Raw genomic sequence first — 18421 nt, forward strand, 5'->3', positions numbered from 1 at the left:
AGCGATGTGTGAGTTCGCACCTTGGCTCTACCCTCAGAACCACAGGGACACCTCTGATTTTCTTTCACACGTGGAGCCGGACCTTGGTGACGGCCGGTCTGCTGTTTTATTGTGGAGGGAAAGGAGTCAAACAACAGGGATGGCACTCGTAAAGGAAGATAACGGCCCTTATCTGACACATCTGTAGCCGGCAGAGTGTGATGTGATCTGCATCAGATTGCCGGCATGGTGAGCCCCCCCCACCGCCCCCAAGCTGCCCCTATGGGTCAGGGGGAGCTGGGTGAGAACATACTTACGTTCCTGATTTCGCTACCAGAGTGCAAAGTGCTTGACCTGATTTCTGATCTGATTATTTCACACAAGCACAGAGAGGTAGGTAGAGTCACCACCAAGCCAAACAAGGTAGAAGCAGTAGAGTCCTACTGGAGTTCTACTAGCTGGGTAATGGTACGAAGAGGGGTTAGCTATGTGACATACAAGCCCACAACTGTATTTTTTCTCACTATTCTTCTGCCGGAAGTCCCCGGACTAGCACAGGCCATTCAGTTTGCTTACTTTTGCAAAGCCTTCCTACACAGTAGCTCCACTTTTTCCTTTGCTCTCCCCGCATGCAATTTTAAACAGAGAGCCCCCAGAATCGGTCTGCTGTGCACTCCTGCCACTCTCAAAGAACTGCACTGATGAAGTGCTTTAAAAACATACATGCTGCAGACAGTGCTGCGCAGTTCACGTTCACCACTGTATGGATTCCAAAAAAAACCCCAGTCCCTGTGGAATGTTTTCCCCTTCCACAAAGCTGAACGCTGAGAGCAGTGTAAAAAAAAAAAAAAAACTGTCATAGACTCTAGATTGCAAGATATGGCTATAGCAGGCACCGACCTTCAAACGAGAAGCCCAAATCTTTCTGACAGTGTCAACAGACAGCTCATTGTCAGGGGCCCCCATAGCGCGAATGCTATTGCCAGCTGTTGTCCTAAGGGACTTGCCCTAAAGAAAACACGGGGGCAAGCCGGTCATCGCGGGCAAGCCTTTCCTCTCCCCTGATTAGCGCTCCACCCGCCTGCCCTGCTGGAAACTATAAATACCGCAGAGAGCCCGGAATACGAATTTCCTATTGCCTAAAAGAAAGGTATCCTTTCTTAGGTGTGTCCGTCTATTTGCAAAACACCTCGTTTCCCTTTTAAAATAAGACAGGAGTCTGTGGCTAGCATTACTGTTTAATGGCAGTCCCCCGCTATCCAGCTGTATGTTAAACCAACAAGTATTCTTTACCTAAAATTCTATATAATATATAGTGTGTAAGAAAGATGGTTCATTTATCGATGGAGTTCTTTAAATGCGCTGTACCCACAACATGGAATAAACTTTTCCACTAGAAAATGCCCTTTCTACTGAGTCACGTTTGGCCGTGGCTCGTCACACTGATAAACGCTGTCACCTGTGTTGAGTCAATGCCGTGTTGTGTAAACTTGGGGAAAAAATTTCCAAGGAGAGCACTACTTATCTATTACTACCGCTTGCGTGCGTAACTATCCCGCGATAAAGCCCATGACAACTCGTCTACGCGTGGAAACACTCCCTCGTGTACAGTGCCCCAGTCCTAGTAGTAATTAAGTTGAAGACCCATGGCTTGACTCGCACCACGATGCCAAACTGACGTCAAAACACACAGAAAACCACGTCAACAATTATTTTGGAAATATTCACAACCAAAGTGTGTCGAAAGTATACAAAATAAGACCCCGTTTACTTTACCTATCCTAAACCCCACGTTACTGTATTACTTTATGGTTGAATCAGAGTTCCCAGGCTGAAGAGGGATTTTCGGGCACAGAAAGATGATTCGCATTTATTCCCCGAGAGAGGCCCCCGGAGTGTGCTTCTGCGAGGCAGTGACGGAGTGCGAGCAGTCCGCTTCATTGCGCTCACTCAAACACCGGCAAAACAGACCCTCACACCAGCCTTCCAGCCCACTCTTTCGCCTGTTACACGCCACACAGACTCACTGGAGCGCTGCTGGCTCGTGTCAGCATACACGCGCACTCCCCCTTCTGTACTTGAGGAGGCAACAGATATTGCGAAGAGAGAGCCACCTTAAAGCAAATCATGCAATAACTGAAAAGAGGCAAAGATACGAGAAATTACAGCTGCACACATCTAAAAGAGACATGCAAGTTCACCCCCCTCCGAAGGGAGCCGAGCCAAAGGTTAACTAAATGTGCTCACTGTATAGTGAATGAATACGTGCAGCACCTCTGCGCGAACGCTCGTTGCGGTACTTACGGTTGCTTAAGCCTTGCTTTCATGTGAAGTCCTCACCAGAAATAAAAGCTCTCGTTTGTGTAAAGGGGGAGGTAGATAACTTCCGAAAGACATGAAAAATAGCCAGCGAAAGAAGAGTATATTTTTAAAAGCTCCCGCTGTAGCACGTACCTAGTGTTTTTCGTTCCGCCAGTGTCCACCGTATTTGAATGCTCACCCTCTCTGTCACGCTCACTGTACTATGGATTGTCTCCAGATCTAGAGTCTCTCGCAGCAATCGGTTGCCCCTCCCCTCGGTGTCAGAGACGAGAGAGCCGCTGCGATTCTTGGGGCAAGGGAGCAAAAGCACGAGAGCGCTCGTTACTCGCGCTATAAAGGCACATCAAAACGCCCAAATTGAATGTGTCCGTAGGGATTTTTTTTTTTTACAATCGCCTCTAATTTGTATTCATAGACTGTGTCCGAGGCTTGAGTTAACTCAAAATTAACTGTCTGTCATGTTAACGGCACTGAGTCGGGTGAAATTTCAGAGACTGCTTGAGCAATTTAAGTGCGCTTACTCCCCTCTGATCACGTGCAAACAGGGCTAAAATCGCAGTGTTGAGGTCAAATGTTATTTTCATTTGGAGATGTGACGACGCTACTGATTTCACTGCCGTGGAAAGCCACATTTGTTGCGTACATTCAGGGTCAGAACGAAGCTCTCAAAGCACACGACAGACCGAATGACCGCTGTTCCCAATAAAGTTGTTCATGAAAATGTAGTATGATGTTATACAAATGTCCTGCGACATGCCAAGGGTAGTGCCTCAATGGAGATACTGAGGAAAGCTGTGTTATCCCACTGTATGCACAAACAGAATTTCAGTGCTCAACAGATACTGACTAGATTGGTTTTAATATTTAGTTAGAGTACCCATTACTGAAGATAAAACAAAACGTCTGCGAGACTAGACCTTTTGGCTAAATGCACGTGAATTAGCCATGTATTATTAGGAAAACCCTAAGAACAAGAGACAAGTACAGGCTTGACATATGGTGAAAACGGCATACAATTTCTGCTTTTCATTACCTGAAATTATTTCTTACCCATTGAATTAAACAAGGCTGAATGGAGTACATGAATTGTTTACTGGTAGGTTCCTGTAATCCTATAAGTGCGGTCAAGTTATACAAGTTGAAAGTCACAAAAAGAGTTGAAATTCTGGTTCTTCAGACAAGAGGTAAGATAACAATTTAGTAATCCACTCTAGGAGTTTTACTTGTTGATTTCAAAGCACCTCAAGGAGCTTGAAATTTTTATGTTAATCAGTATATGTCTGCATACATGTTGTTACAGCATTACAGCACTAAACTTCAAATACTCACAATGCACAAAGGTTTAAAATAAAATGGCTAATCTAAAATTATAAGTGAAACCACGTTTCAGTTTTGGTTGTCTCATAACAAAAGGTACAGATACTCAAAAAAAGTACAAAGAACAGCAACAAGACTTGCCCGTGTCTTAAACAGATGACTTAAGAGGGAATGACTTCTCCCCGCTGTCCTGTTTTCAAATTACCAGTATGTACTTTGATGAGTTAGGCTTTTTGGGGGGTTTCTTCATCTCATTACAAACATTAACTTCTGGGGGCTCCTGAGTAGCTTGTTTGCCAGTACACTCATCTGGACTGCAAGCTGGGCCCTACAGATCGGGCTTGAAACAGGCCACCAACGACCAGGAGCACACAGATGCTTTCATAGGCCAGGGGTGGGGTGGGTAGGTCAGCAAGGGTTTCTTTCTCTAACCATTCTCAGGTATCCTGCAATTTAGCAAGCTCCTGAGATTTGCTTGGATAACATCTATGGAGTAGCACCTGTCCTGCAATTCGCAGCTACTTCAGTGTAAAGACTTGTAATGCAAAATGTATAGGAATGCATGCATAGGGGATAGCAGTGTAGCAAAGCGGTAAGGTGCAGGGCATGTAACCTAAAGGCTGCCAGTTCAGTTCCCTGCTGGGGCACTGCTGCCGTCCCCTTGGGCAAGGTACTTAATTCACAATTGCCTCCACAAACATCCAGCTGTATAAATGGTTAATGTGTAAAACTGTAACATATATATGTTGTTCTGGATAAGAGTATCTGATAAATGACAACAATGCAGTGTGTGTTGGATTGCATTCATCTTATTCTAGCACCCCTTTACAACTGCAGGAGGTCATTGTGAACAACTAGAACAGGCAACTGCCGATTCCAAAAATTAAACAAAGAGATCCGCCATTAAAAATGTTGATACGAAAATGGTGCCAAGTTACTCTACACAATTACATCACACCATAACAATATTTCATCGGAATTGCAACACCCTGACAGCAGCAGGAAGTATCTGTCCTTTTTGGTCTCACTTTACAAGAAATCAGAATAATGTGTTCTGTTCGGACACATCCATTCCTGCCACTTCCTGCTTGGAAGCATATTTGGAATTCCCACATTTAAATTTATACCCACAGAATGCTTTATTTTTTTTTTTGTTATTTTGAAAAGGGAAAGTAATATGATACAACTAATTTAGGATCACAATTAGATTGCATAATCCAACAGGTTGAACCAGTGAGCTTTTTCTTCTTCATTTACAAGAAAGAACACCTTAAATTGAAACCAAACCTCGGTGTGGAAATGATTATTAATCGGGACAATCAGAGTCTCAAAACAAACTGAGACTGGCAGGAAATCAAAGAGGGACGCACTGAATATACTAGAGCATTAGCGCAACACAACTGGGGCATACGCCGGTCCAGGAATGGTTCCAATCTGCCATCTTCACCAGCTGTAGTGCTCAGGAAGTCCAGCAATAGAAGCAAGCTGTCTTAAAGATGCTGAACCACAGTGTCGGACCCTTCCCGTTTCCCCTGGTAGAGAAACCATCTGGAGGGTCAGGGGTCAGAGGATGCAGACATGATGCAGGGCCACTCGAAACAGAAAATCATGTCCCAACTCTGTGCACTGCCACAGACACACTCACTGGAACTCTGTGTGTGTGTGTGTGTGCGTGGAGGAGGAGGAGGAGGAGGAGGAGGAGGAGGAGGAGGAGGGGGCTGGGATTTAAGCCAGTCAAACAACTGAGAACAATAGGGAGCGTCTAGCACAAAGGGGATTACAAACCACTCCGTAGACGGTAAGGCAACCGACATCAAAATCCCATATAATCCCACTGTACTTTTCGCTTTGGCACACAATGAAGCCGAAGACGGCGAGAGACGGAAAGCCCCCGGTTAAACATAAAGTGGTTATTACGAGCTGGCAAACTGCAGACATGTTCAGCAAATGCCTGGCAACTATCACACTGCTGCAAATTTTGAAACTAATTTGTTAAATGCATCCGGAGCAGTGTTTTCCTTCCCCGGCTCCTAGGCACCGCCATCTCATTAATCTGCACGGAGAAGGAGGGCGCGCAGTCTTAGAGGAACCCGGGCGCATCTGGAAGCTGAAGTCAGCTCCTTTCCCAGATCAGCTGTTCAACTGGGAAAACATTACATTATCTTAGCAGATGCTCTTATCTACAGCGACTCCCATAGCTTGCATTTTCACACATTCTCCGTCCCACAGCAGTGCCTCAGCAGTAAACCGGACCAGCAGTCTCCAGGTCACAAGCGCTGCCGCTCGCCGCTGCACCACACAACTTTGTTGTCTATTAGTTTGGCAGACACCTTTGCCCGGGGTGACTCACTCAGATTACATTGTATTATTCACAATGTTTACATTTTTTTTCCGACCAGATGTTTTTCGCAGGGCTAATGTAGATCAAACGCTTTGCCCGAGAGCACAATAACATCGCCGTCGCCTGCACAGTGGTGTGGGGCAGCAACAAGGAGGGGGAATCATAACTCCGCTGAAGCACCCACCGCCACCGCCGCATGGGCAAAGCACTTAACCCAGACAGCCTCAGAACGTATCCAGCTGCATAAACGGATAACATTGTATGGTAAAAAAAAAAAAAAAAAACTGCAAAGGTAACAGTGACAGTAAAAATTTGTAAGCCGTGTCAGTCGGTCTGTATAAGTGTATCTTTAAGCAAATAAACGCTGAGAAAAAGTAATGGAACCAAATACGCAGCCTTCTGGTTGCCAGGTCAGGTCCCTAATCACCACTCCACAGGGCCACCCAGTCTGTGCTGCATCCCTCAGAGACTGGGGAGTAGAAGCGAAGGGGGTTACAGGACTATTTAAGTCATTGATCATTGTAAGACTTCAGCACCAGGCTGCAGCAGAGATAGAACAGCAGACCAAAGAGACAGTGAACAGAGGGAGAATCCTTGCTTTCAGCACCGAGTCCCTTGGGTAAAATGCATGTGGAGTCTTCTTTAGTATGAAAAGGAAGCACATTTTTTTTTTTTTTCTTATAAAAGACAGCGCTCCAAGGAGGGAGCCCAGCCCAGGAAATCCACTCTCTGGTTTCTAATATCGGAATCAAATCAAACTCTCTCACAGGTCCTTTCAGAAAAATTAATTATAAGTGCGTGCAAATTAAATTTCATGTATTGGCTTGATCAGGACATGGCATAAGATCACACGTTGTGCAGTCTCTTTGGCATCATGTGGGATGAGCAGCCAAAGGGAAGATATGTAGTGTCAATATCCTGGTGCTATTCAATAATGCATACATATTCAAAGACAACACCACCAACAAAACTTTTCTCTTGACCTCTGAGAAAAATGAAAATGCACCCACGGCATCTATTTTTTACTTTCAGCAAATGTCCTTATGCAGATCGAAGCACAGTTACATACATATCACCCATTTATACAGCTGGAGAATTACTGAGGTATTTCAGGATTTGCTAAAGGTCACAACTGCAGTGCCCCACCCGGGAGTTGAACCAGCAACCTTTGCTCCACTGCTGGCCAATAGCGTCACCTGCAGCACGCTATCAGGCACCCCCAGTGGTATGACCTGACAGGGCAGTGACGTTTCTATCTAAGAATATCATCATTCAGGGACTAATGTTGCGTGACTGTGTGTCAGATGGCCAGACAAGCCTTTCTCTATCTCTCTCTCTCTCTCTCTGTCTGTCTCTCTCTCTCATTCTCTATGTGTCTCTCCCTCCCGCATTCTCTCTCTGTCTCTCTCTCTCACCCCCCCCCTCTCTGTGTCAATCTGACATCTGGAGGGGATTAAACTAAAAGGACATTATAGTTTCCAAAAGAGGAAGCACGCAATCAAAACATTTAGTTTGTTTCACCACTCGGGAGAGGAGTAATCCCCTAAATTGAATCATAGCTTAATTCTGCAGCAATTGTTGTCAGGCGAGTTCTCGTGTCAGGTTTATGGATCAAACCGGAGGTCTACACTTTGCTCACTGCACAGTTACACCCCCCCCCACCAAGCACCACTACCTCATAACTACAGACTTGGTTTTTTTCCCTACACCTATCTCACAAAAAGGCAGCTCCCTGCACAAAACAGTAATAAACAGCACCTGTGGCAAACTTTTCAAATATATAATATATATAAAATATATATAATAAATAAGAGTTCCAATATGTTATAACTCACTTTACAGAACCCAAAAGAAGATTAAACCTGTTCCCTTTAATGCGCACAAATGGACTGCACAAGCCTCAGCACTATAATACGCACATCACTTAATGAGCCCAAACCCTCTTCTATGTTTACATAATTGTATTTATGTGAGCCACCAATGAGCTAATTTATGAGAAGACTCTTTCTTTCCTTTGTAAAAGTGTGCTCTTTGCACTGCCTGTTTTAATTTATCTCTAGCCAGAGCTCTCTGAAGTCAAGGTTTCACATCTTTAAGCGAGCTTAAAGCAGCCACATGCTATACCCACTAACTGCTAAAATGCAAATTGAGTCATCTCACAGACAGTGGTCTCCAGACGAGTTGTTAATTAGCCTATACATGCTAACGATTGGCTTGTCTCTAACTGTTCTGTATTCTTTATTAGACAGCTTTGAAAAACAGCTTTGCAAGGAACTGGGAAAAACAATTACTTATAATGGTCCCAACTTTAAATGAAACTAGAAAAAAGTTTAAAAGTTGAATGAAGTCATTTTTGCATGTTTGTATAAATGTGAAGGCAAGTCAAGCCACTATTTATGGAATGAAGCATTTGCACGCAGTCCCTACTGTAAATGTCATTGATTCCCAGTCCTGACCCTGGGGACCTGCTGAGAGTGTGTTCATTATTGTTCCAGCTGAACTCAGATAATTTGCTTTGATTGGGCCTTTAATTGAATACATTCCCGAATTTTGCACTTCTTGATATTTCATGATACACTTGATCAGAATTCCCATGTTCGAGAAACACCAAAGATCGAAGCAAAGGTTTTGTGCTTGTTTTCAGTAAAAAAAAGTAGGTCGTCTGTCTCAATTGATTAAGCTTAATCAGTTGTTAAAACAATCTAGACTCTTTAACAACATTTACATTCTTTAACATTACACGAGCAGCAAATGAATCTTAATGAATTAGTTTTAATGTGTTCTGTATTGTTAATTTCTTTAAAAGGGCAGAATTTAACAAAAGATAAAGTCTTTTATCACTTAATTAAAGGAACATTTACTAAAATATCTTCTATCTACAACTATCTACTACTAATCTACAAAATATCTACTACCAGGCATGTCTTTCAAACAATGTCCAGTGTATCTGTGTCAACGGATGTGAAATCCAAATCAGTTTTAATTCAGACCTTATAAACTGAGTTCAGATTGGTTCAAATCAGTGACAACACAGGATAGCTCCACCCACACAACCTTATCACCACTTATATGTGAGATGAAGATAAAAGTTTACACATTTACAGAGTATAAGCTTGGTTTGATTTAAACACTGTGCATTCCTGGAAAATGGAAATTGGAAAATAATAATCGATAAACTGCTGAATGAAAGCTAGACAAATATCTTGCAGATTTTGCACTCTCTCTCTCACACAATTCGTCCCCATTGTAACCTGCTGCGATGTGGCAGCCATGTGGTGTTCCCTGCTTCTCAGTACCTGCTCTGAGACTCTAATCAGAGATGCTGTCTGTCCACCTCCGCTAGCTTTCAGCCCAGACATTTTCCATTTAATTTGCAGCCTCGGTCAGGCACAGAGGAGAAAAGGGGGCTGGTTCTGTGGCGGAGAAAAGAGGAAGCCGATCTTCATGGCTGATGAGCAGCACTGGCGGAAACTCAGCTGGACATTCGGCTCAGTCATTGCTGAAAGTTAGCGAGCGGTTAAGCCAATTATGATCATGGTGGGCGGGGCCTTGGCAATGAGATTATGCACATTTATTTATGTTGGTAAATCCGGCTCCACGTGCCTTCCTCTGACGTCAGTGTTTTTAAGACTGATTACCGAAAATCAAACAATTCCTCCAAGCACCACGCAATAGGCAGAAGGTGGGAGGGATGGCTAGCATAATCATTCTCCGGTGTGTCTGTTGACAGGAATAAATATTTATTTTCTCATGACTCAGTTGTGTTTCAAGGTCATCAGGAGGAGCTATGAGCCCCAGAGCCTTACGGGAGAGTGCAGCAATGTACATAATTAATAAGTGAAGCAGACTAATATTCGCTAGGCATCTCCCGTCACAATATATTTAGGTAGCAACATGTTTAGTTATTTATCCCTAAAGCCTCCACCACCCTCCCCCACAAGAAAAACTGAGGATTTTTGGTAGAGTGGATGTCTAGGGATAAGGAGGCTACTCCTTCTGTTATGGAGAGTAGAGAGTTCAATCACAGTACGAGTGGCAATAACATTTTTGAGTACTCTTCCCCAGAAATGCAATGATCCCCAATATCGGGGTGTGGGGTGGGGTAGGAGGGTGTTACATCTCGCCTCCCTGTCTGTTGAAAGGAGGGCCGTGTGCACAGTGAGTCCGTATGGGCTAGCAAGCCGCATATCACATTCAAACCGTACACCAGAGGAGAATAAATAGCTTCTTTGGCTCCTCTGGTGGTGCTTCATGTCCGTATCAAAGACGGCCAACGGCCCTTTCTCCCTCTCCTCTTCCTCAGTCCCCTGACAGTGCTCAACAGCTTGCTCACTCTCAGCCATGAAAAGCGAAAATAATTAAGGACACAATAGAGACGTCAGGCTAAATCTCTTTCACTGTCAGCTATGACAATTACTGCTGGATTCAGCGTTCGCAATGATCTCACTCACTCTCTATTCTTTTTTCCTCTTTCCTTCTGATCATTAGGGAAGCATTTGAGCAGCAGGAACAGTGAGTTCAGCAAATCCAACAAACTTTCACTAAACAAAAAAATGCAACAGGTGCTGGATAAAAGTCTTAACTGACAACAGCAATTTATAACAAATGTCTTCGTTGGTTGTAATATCAATGTCATTTCACTTTTTTCATTTATGACTGTGTTTACAGGTGTGAGTGTGTGTGTTGTACACTATAACATTATACAACAGGGCAAGCAGTAGCATGAACAACATTCACTCTGACAATATTCTTCCTCTCTCACCTCCTCTCTTCCACTGTATGAGTGTGTACTTGTTTGTGTGTGTGTTTGCCTCTGTGTGTGTGTTTGTATGTGAATGAGTAAGCATGTGTGTGTGTGTGTATGTGTACATGTGTGTGTGTTTGTGTTTGTGAGTGTGAGAGAGTGTGAGTGTGTGTGCGTTTACGCTTTACTCAATGTGTGTGTGGGTGTGTATGTGTGTGTGTGTGGGGGGGGGGGTTCTTGGTTACAGACATTGCAGTGAAAGAGCAGAATTGGGGGGGTCTGGTGATCCTGGTGACGCAGCTCTGGTGAAACTGAGACTCTCCCCAGCTGCTGGAGAGTAAACACACATTTCCAACACCAGCCAGGCCTTCAGGGGCCCAAAATAAAACGCTAATTAGCTCTGACTGCAAATAAATGACTAACTGCTTCCTTCCTCCCTCTCCATGCTGAACTCAGATTTGCATCTGTCGACATATCCAAGGCAAAGAAACACAGCATATGCGCCCCCCCCCCCCCCCCCCCCGACAAAAAACTGAAACTTTATCAGATCAGATGGACTGCCCCCAAAGAGCATGAGCCAATGTTTCATTAAAGTTACTTCTGAGATTTACAAGTAATGATTACCTTACGTAATTCTGGGCCTTGGAAGCAGACAATTTCACACAGCCACTTGAGAATCCATGATATTAACCTGTCAAACAGTTCAGCACAATGGCGCAATCACAGACTCAGGGGCCGAACAACCCGATCAAGCAAATACACCCTGTATCTATCAGAGGCGCAACAAACCTGCTACTTTTAAAAGGTTAGTGGATGGTAAAATGGTAAATTACGCTGACATACAGAAAGTGTCAAACTCATACGACACCACACTGGGAAATGATGTTCAGACGAATTTCAATTTTAATAGAGAGTTCTCTGAAGTGTAACTTTTAAAACAGAATGCGGTTAATATTCTCTTTATCCAAGGCATGACAGGCTCAGGAACACAGCGCAGCTCTTGCAAAAGCGACTCCCACCTCGACTGACACAGGGCAGCTCTGTTAAATAACTTTTCATGTAGGGCAGAAACTAAAACTGAAAACTGAGATGCCTGAGTTTCGATTACAGCTCCTGAACAATAAAGTGTAAACTGAGATTACGTGGCAGTTGACACTAAACTCTTCTTGAATACTTTTTTCCTTATTTGAAAAAAAGCAAAGCTCCAGCCTGTATGTGATTTTCCTTTGCCAGACTTATTAGTAAAAACCCCTTTCAATGTCTGTTAAGCCATATCCCACATCCCCAAAACACATCTGGTATTTTGTCAACATATTTTTTTTATTTAACAGATTTTCTCATTCAGGGTGACTTTGATAGCTTATGCTTAACATATTAACCATTGATACACCAGAGGCAATTTGGGTTGTACTGTTAGCCTGTCAATCATCACTGTGGAAACGAGAGAGACAGTGTTTGACTGTGCATCAAAGCAGAATGAGACACAAGCACAACAACATTTCAATGCACATCATTGCAGAAGGATGGAACAGGGTCTGACTGCGCATATATGCAAACAAAGAGGCAGGGACAGGGTCTGACTGCGCATATATGCAAACAAAGAGGCAGGGACAGGGTCTGACTGCGCATATATGCAAACAAAGAGGCAGGGACAGGGTCTGACTGCGCATATATGCAGAGAGAGAGGCAGCAACAAGGATTAACAGCTCACTACTTCAGAAGGAGACACAGGGGCAGAGCCTGATTGCACTCAAGTGCAGACAGACAAGAAGAGATTTTGACTGTGCATCAGTGCAGAGGGAAATTGCTGGATCAGTTAATTATTCACTGCACTGGCAGTCAGACAGCAGAGGAATCAGCTGAACTGATAGACCCACAGAGCAGCAGCTCACCTCCTTCAGGGCCAGACTCTGACGTTTAGAGGTGAGGCAATGCTTATGAGTCACGGACAACCCAACAAGACAAGTCAGCAAACTGTCTGAAATTAACATTATGGGGAAAATGGGGGCTGACACCAAGGGTGCACGTGTGTGTGTGCGTGCATGAGTGCTTGCGTGCGTGTGTGTGATTTCTGTGAGGAAACGTTCTTTTGCCTTCACTGAAATCCATGAAGACTTTACTCTATTTAAACAAAAATCTGTTGATCCACAGCATAGAGGCTTTTAAAATGCTATGCCTGAAGTGTGCACCATGACAAAATCATGAATGGATATTTGTGAAATCTATGCAAATGTGGATATTTATCTTTCCCTAACTGTCCTGAATAGGTGAATCAGGTGGCCCTGATTATAAAGCAAAAGATTTTATTAAAGAAGGGAATGGAAAATATTCCAAAAATCCACTTTTTTGTTCATTATTCAATGGGAAAATAAATGAGTTCTTTCTTTCTAATAATGCAAAGTGTAAGCAATACAGCAAAGCTTGTCTTTGTAATCAGCTAACAAGGTTTGAAATCCAATATTCCATCAAAAACTAGATGCATGTTTTGCAAAAAAAAAGCTGATACCTCCTCATCAAAAGTAAAAAATATGTCCTGTACTGTTTTGTCAGAATATCACGCTACATCTTTGTATTATATTTCTTAGTAGCAAAATGGTTGTTCGAGGTATCTGCTTAACTGACTACAAAGACCCAAAATGGACATCATCATCTCCCTCTCAATCCAGCTTTTGGTCCATGTTTTTGACGTGATTACTGCAGATAGTCTTATCCATTTTCCTGAAGCTTTGCTAACTCCACACTGCAGCTGATGAATTTTCATTCTTTCCACTGGCATCATCTGGCAAAATTTCACCACCTTTCACTGCTTGCCTTGGCATTATGCATATTTTAATGCCTTCTTCCTTTATGCGACCCTGTTTGAAACCGCCAGTTGTACATTAGGCTCGTCTCACCATGACAACCTCCGCAGTCCTGCAGGAGCGCTGAAGTGAGACAAATATAATCCTCCATTACACACGCACACACAGCCAACAGCTATTTTTCATATTGCAAGAGATGCAGTGCACCACAGTGAAGTGGGCACCAACTGGAGGATAATTGCTGCTCCGCCAATGACATCTAAATGTCATCTCAGTCTCTGGACAACTCACAGGTTGCCTGAGCGGAGTGAGACAAGGAAACCCTGGCCAACCTACCCACCCCTGTCCCCGGTGGAACGAAGCCAATGTGTTCCATCACAGTAGGCTTGTAGACATCACCAGCTAAGGACATAGGTAGAACTGAACCCAGGCCCTAGACGTTATCCTGCACTGAAGACCAGCACCTTTCCAACTGAACCACTCAGGAGCCACATTAACAATTGCCAGTAAAGAAGAAGCGGCATTTTTATAAATTATGCATTGGGGGACAAACACCTAATTTTTTTTAAAAAAAAAAGGGCAACAGTACAAAGAAACAGGACCGTTTGATATTACAAAATGAGGCAGACCAGCCAGCACAGGCATTTCCTCAGTGGTGCTGATTGTTCAGAGGGCGTCTACCACTGACGGGAGCATCTCTCTCGACTCCTCTCTTAACTGGATGATACGACTGGGTTAAAGTTTTTTCCAGCATCACCTCTTCCTTAGACTAGCCTTGCTAAAAAAAAAAACAACAACAATGTCACTGTGCTATTTTTGTTTAATGGGCGTAACGAGAAAACCCTCACAGTTAAAGGAAGAGGGCTGATGGGAAAGGTGACTGTGTAATCAGGACTGTTCCTTAAAAAGGCAATCACCCAGGGGAGTTTAATCTCACAGTCAACAGTCTAAATGTCCCTTCTGCGTCCCACAGTCACTGCACCATTCAGATGATCTACAGTCTAAATTTGTTTATTTCTGCCCTACAATTTAGATGGAGTGCAAACTTTTTTTGTTTGTTTGTTTTTTGCTCATTTATATTTTATGTGAGTGTTCATGCACCCTAAAACGTCTGGACTTCTGGGGAACACAGTGGTTTTCCCTGTTTTTTTTTTATTTTTGATGGGCATGTAAAAATCTGTCTGGATCTTTGGCATTAGTCAGCGGGCTGCTTAAGGAGTAATAGATGGAGCCAATGGAGCAGAATTTAAAGTCCACATTGGTTTCTCATTTTGAAGCAGGAACAGAAAAAAAATCAATTCCGCAAACACTCAGCCTGCTGACAACCGCAGTGGAATTAAAGCATTATGACATCATTGTGAACAGTCTATTGGCCCACCTGATATGAAGGGTCCAATCACAAGCAGGTCTTTGCACTCATCAGGACTGCTGACTCCATATTCAGCTCCTTCAGCTTCTTGAAGGAGCAAGACCTTCAGTCTGCCAGCAAGACAGGAAGTGAAATATAATAAGTAGCTCTAACAGTGTTCACAAAAAATTTCTCACATAAGGGCAGTGCAGAATTTTTCCACACACAGCCACAGGAGTATTTCACCTGTTGGCTTAGAGAACTCTTGTATAATTTCATAGGCACCATTATGGTGCATTCAGAAAGTATTCAGACCCCTTCACTTTTTTCACATTTTGGTATTGCAGCCTTATGCTAAAATCATTTAAATTATTTTTTTCCTCACCAATCTACACTAAATACCACATAATGACAAAGTGAAAGTAGGATGTTAGAAATGTTTGCAAATTTATTAAAAATAAGAAACTGAAATATCACATTGACATAAGTATTCAGACCCTTTGCTATGGCACTTGATATTTAGCTCAGGTGCATCCCATTTCTCTTGATCATCTTTGAGATGTTTCTACACCTTGATTGGAGTCTAGCTGTGGTAAATTCCATTTATTGGACATGATTTGGAATGGCACACACTTGTCTTTCTAAGGTCTCTCAGCTGACAGTACATATCAGAGCAAAAACCAAGCCATGAGGTCAAAGGACAGAGCTCAGAGACAGGATTGTGTTGAGGCACAGATCTGGGGAAGGCTACAAAAAAATTCTGCTGCATTGAAGGTTCCCGAGAGCACAATGGCCTCCATAATTCTTAAATGGAAGAAGTTTGGAACAACCAGGACTCTTCCTAGAGCTGGCCGCTTCTTACCAAGGGCCTTGGTAATAGAGGTGACCAAGAACCCGATAGTCACTCTGGCTGAGCTCCAGAGATCCTGTGTGGAGATGGGAGAAACTTCCAGAAGGACAACCATGACTGCAACACTCCACCGCTCTGGGTCTTATGGCAGAGTAGCCAGACGGAAGCCTCTCCCCAATAAAGGCACATGAAAGCCTGCTTGGAGTTGCAAAAAAGCACCTAAAGGACTCTCAGACTGTGAGAAACAAGATTCTCTGGTCTCTTGGCCTCAAATCTAAGCGTCATGGCTGGAGGAAACCAGGCACCGCTCATTACCTGTGAAATACCATCCCAACAGTGAAGCATGGTGTTGGCAGCATCCTGTTATGGCGGTGTTTTTCAGTGGCAGGGACTGGAAAATTGGTCAGGGTTGAGGGAAAGCTGAACAGAGCAAAGTACAGAGATATCTTTAATGTAAACCTGCTCCAGAGCGCTCAGGACCAAAGGTAGACCTTCCAACAGGGCAATGACCCTCAGCGCACAGCTAAGACAATGCAGGAATGGCTTAGGGACAACTCTGTGAATGTTCTTAAGAGGCGCAGCCAGAGCCTTGACCCCAGCTGAACATCTCTGGAGAGACCTGAAAATAGCTGTCCACCAAGGGTCCCCATCCAACCTGAAAGAGGCTGAGAGGATCTGCAGAGAAGAATGGCAGAAAATCCCCAAATCCAGGTGTGTAAAGCTTGTCGCATCATATCCAAGAAGACTCGCGGCTGTAATCACTGCCAAAGGTGCTTCAACTAAGTACCGAGTTAAGGGTCTGAATACTTATGTCAATGTGACATTTCGATTTTTTATTTTTAATAAATTTGCAAAAATTTCTAAAATCCTGTTTTTGCTTTGTCATTATTGGCTATTGAGTGTAGATTGCTGAGGAAAAAAATGAATTTAAACAATTAAAGGCTGCAACATAAGAAGATGTGAAAAAGTGAATGGGTCTGAATACTTTCTGAATGCGCTGTACATGCTGTTACTGACATGCACTATTGTGTCATGACTGCCCACTGAAAGGATATAAGGGTGGGAGTCAGCAGTCTTGATCGGTGCAGCGTCTTTGCTGGTGGGGTAGTATTTGGCCTGTGACTGTGGGGAATAAAGGTGTAGCTCCATCTGTGACATCATCTATCACATCAAAACTGACAGAAGAATAAGACAAAAATCCATCTGTTGAGCTAAGATTTTACAATGACCCTCGGGAGTGGAGTCCCCACCATACTAACCTACCCCCCCCCCCCCACCACCCCCGACCACCTCTGCTCACAGACCCCACCCCATCTGTTGAGTAGACATGACCTCTTTGAAGCAAATACATTAAGTTCAAGCAAATGAGAAATCATACATTTCCAAAACATAATTAACTTTAGCCAACTAATTAAGAGAAAAATTCATACAATAACCTGCAAACCTATTACAATTGTAATTACTGGTATGCTGGTTGTATAAATTTTTCTGAAAGAGAAGCTTTTTATGTTAAAATATTAATTTTGAACATTTACTATTAAAAAACTACAATCAAGCAGTAATTTATCTTTCAAAAGCTTTCACCAGTAAAACCTAATTTCATGAAATTGTTGTATTGCTAAAACAAGTTTTAATAGTCAGTGTTTTAGAAATTCAAATGATTGCTTGAGTGAAGCTCATTTTACAGTGGCAAAGCAGTGAAAAAATGAATTAATGATGATTAAGAAAGCTATCATTTGTATGGATCCTGGGAGGGTACCATGGGAGTATGGGCATTTTATTCCAACTGGTAAAATGGGAAATGTGTTAAGAATGAATTAATCATGAATATCGCCCCATTTGCAGCAGACAGGAACTATAAAATATTAACATTGCAACACAGTATGAATAAAGGTGAGGCAATACTGCAACCAAGAATAATTCAGCTAAATATAAAAACTGCAAATTCAACAGATTAGAAATGTTAAACAGAAAATCCCATACATCACAGTGCTGTTAACCTTTCACTGTCAAGCTCTGAAATTCATTGAAACACTTCAATTAATTTTCCATGCTTTCCACTGGGGAAAAATTAATAAACACTGTAAGCCCACCGATCAACTAAGCAATCACGCGGACACGAAATCTCAGCATAATGCACACACCCTCTTTCTAAAAAAAAGAACATTAATCCTCACAAGGCTGACACACAAATGTCTGTACACACATACACACACACAATCAAGCAATACAGGATTGGTCAAATCTGTTGCAAATATAAGAAAAAAATAAAAGCACTTAACTTCTAAATATGTTTTCATTTAGTCAATATAGAATGTAGTGTCATATTCACTTTTCTTATTAAAACATTTACATTGAAAAGAACTATATAAAAACCCTACTGTAGCAGTGTAATAATGCAGGCACTGGATTAAATTTCTGAGAGGAAAAAGGAATTACCTTTTGACAAGACAGCAATCCAAGAGACACCTTGAACAATCTGTGAGCCAGCATGGGAATCCATCCCTACCTCACCATGGAAACCAACACCTCGCTACAGGCAGAGAGGAAAAAAAGGCACGGCAGCAGCAAGGGGAATGGAATTCGATCTATTGCCATGGCACCCGGCGCCAAGGCGACCAGAAGCTTTCAGCAAGCGGAGCGGTTCACTTAGCCGCGCCGGTGACCCCACCGGAGAGAATGCACTCCTCTCCGACCCCGCCTTCCCGCACGATGGCTC

The 18421-nt window shown here is 43.1% G+C and overlaps 1 protein-coding gene across 3 annotated transcripts in view; it reads right to left on the reverse strand.

Moving 5' to 3' along the window:
* Positions 1-14941, reverse strand: part of LOC118782141 (semaphorin-4B-like) — a 67349-nt gene extending 52408 nt beyond the window's left edge. Inside the window, exon 1 of one of the 3 annotated variants that reach the window (XM_036535412.1) lies at positions 14883-14941. The gene's annotated coding sequence lies outside the window, so the exon portion shown is untranslated. Of the gene's footprint in view, positions 1-2283; positions 2369-2433; positions 2506-14882 lie in introns of those variants that run through there. The other 2 variants (XM_036535410.1, XM_036535411.1) reach the window with 2 other exon arrangements.
* Between the last annotated feature and the right edge of the window lie 3480 nt (positions 14942-18421).

Source organism: Megalops cyprinoides, chromosome 8 (genome assembly GCF_013368585.1).
Source record: "Megalops cyprinoides isolate fMegCyp1 chromosome 8, fMegCyp1.pri, whole genome shotgun sequence".
Taxonomy (NCBI): domain Eukaryota; kingdom Metazoa; phylum Chordata; class Actinopteri; order Elopiformes; family Megalopidae; genus Megalops; species Megalops cyprinoides.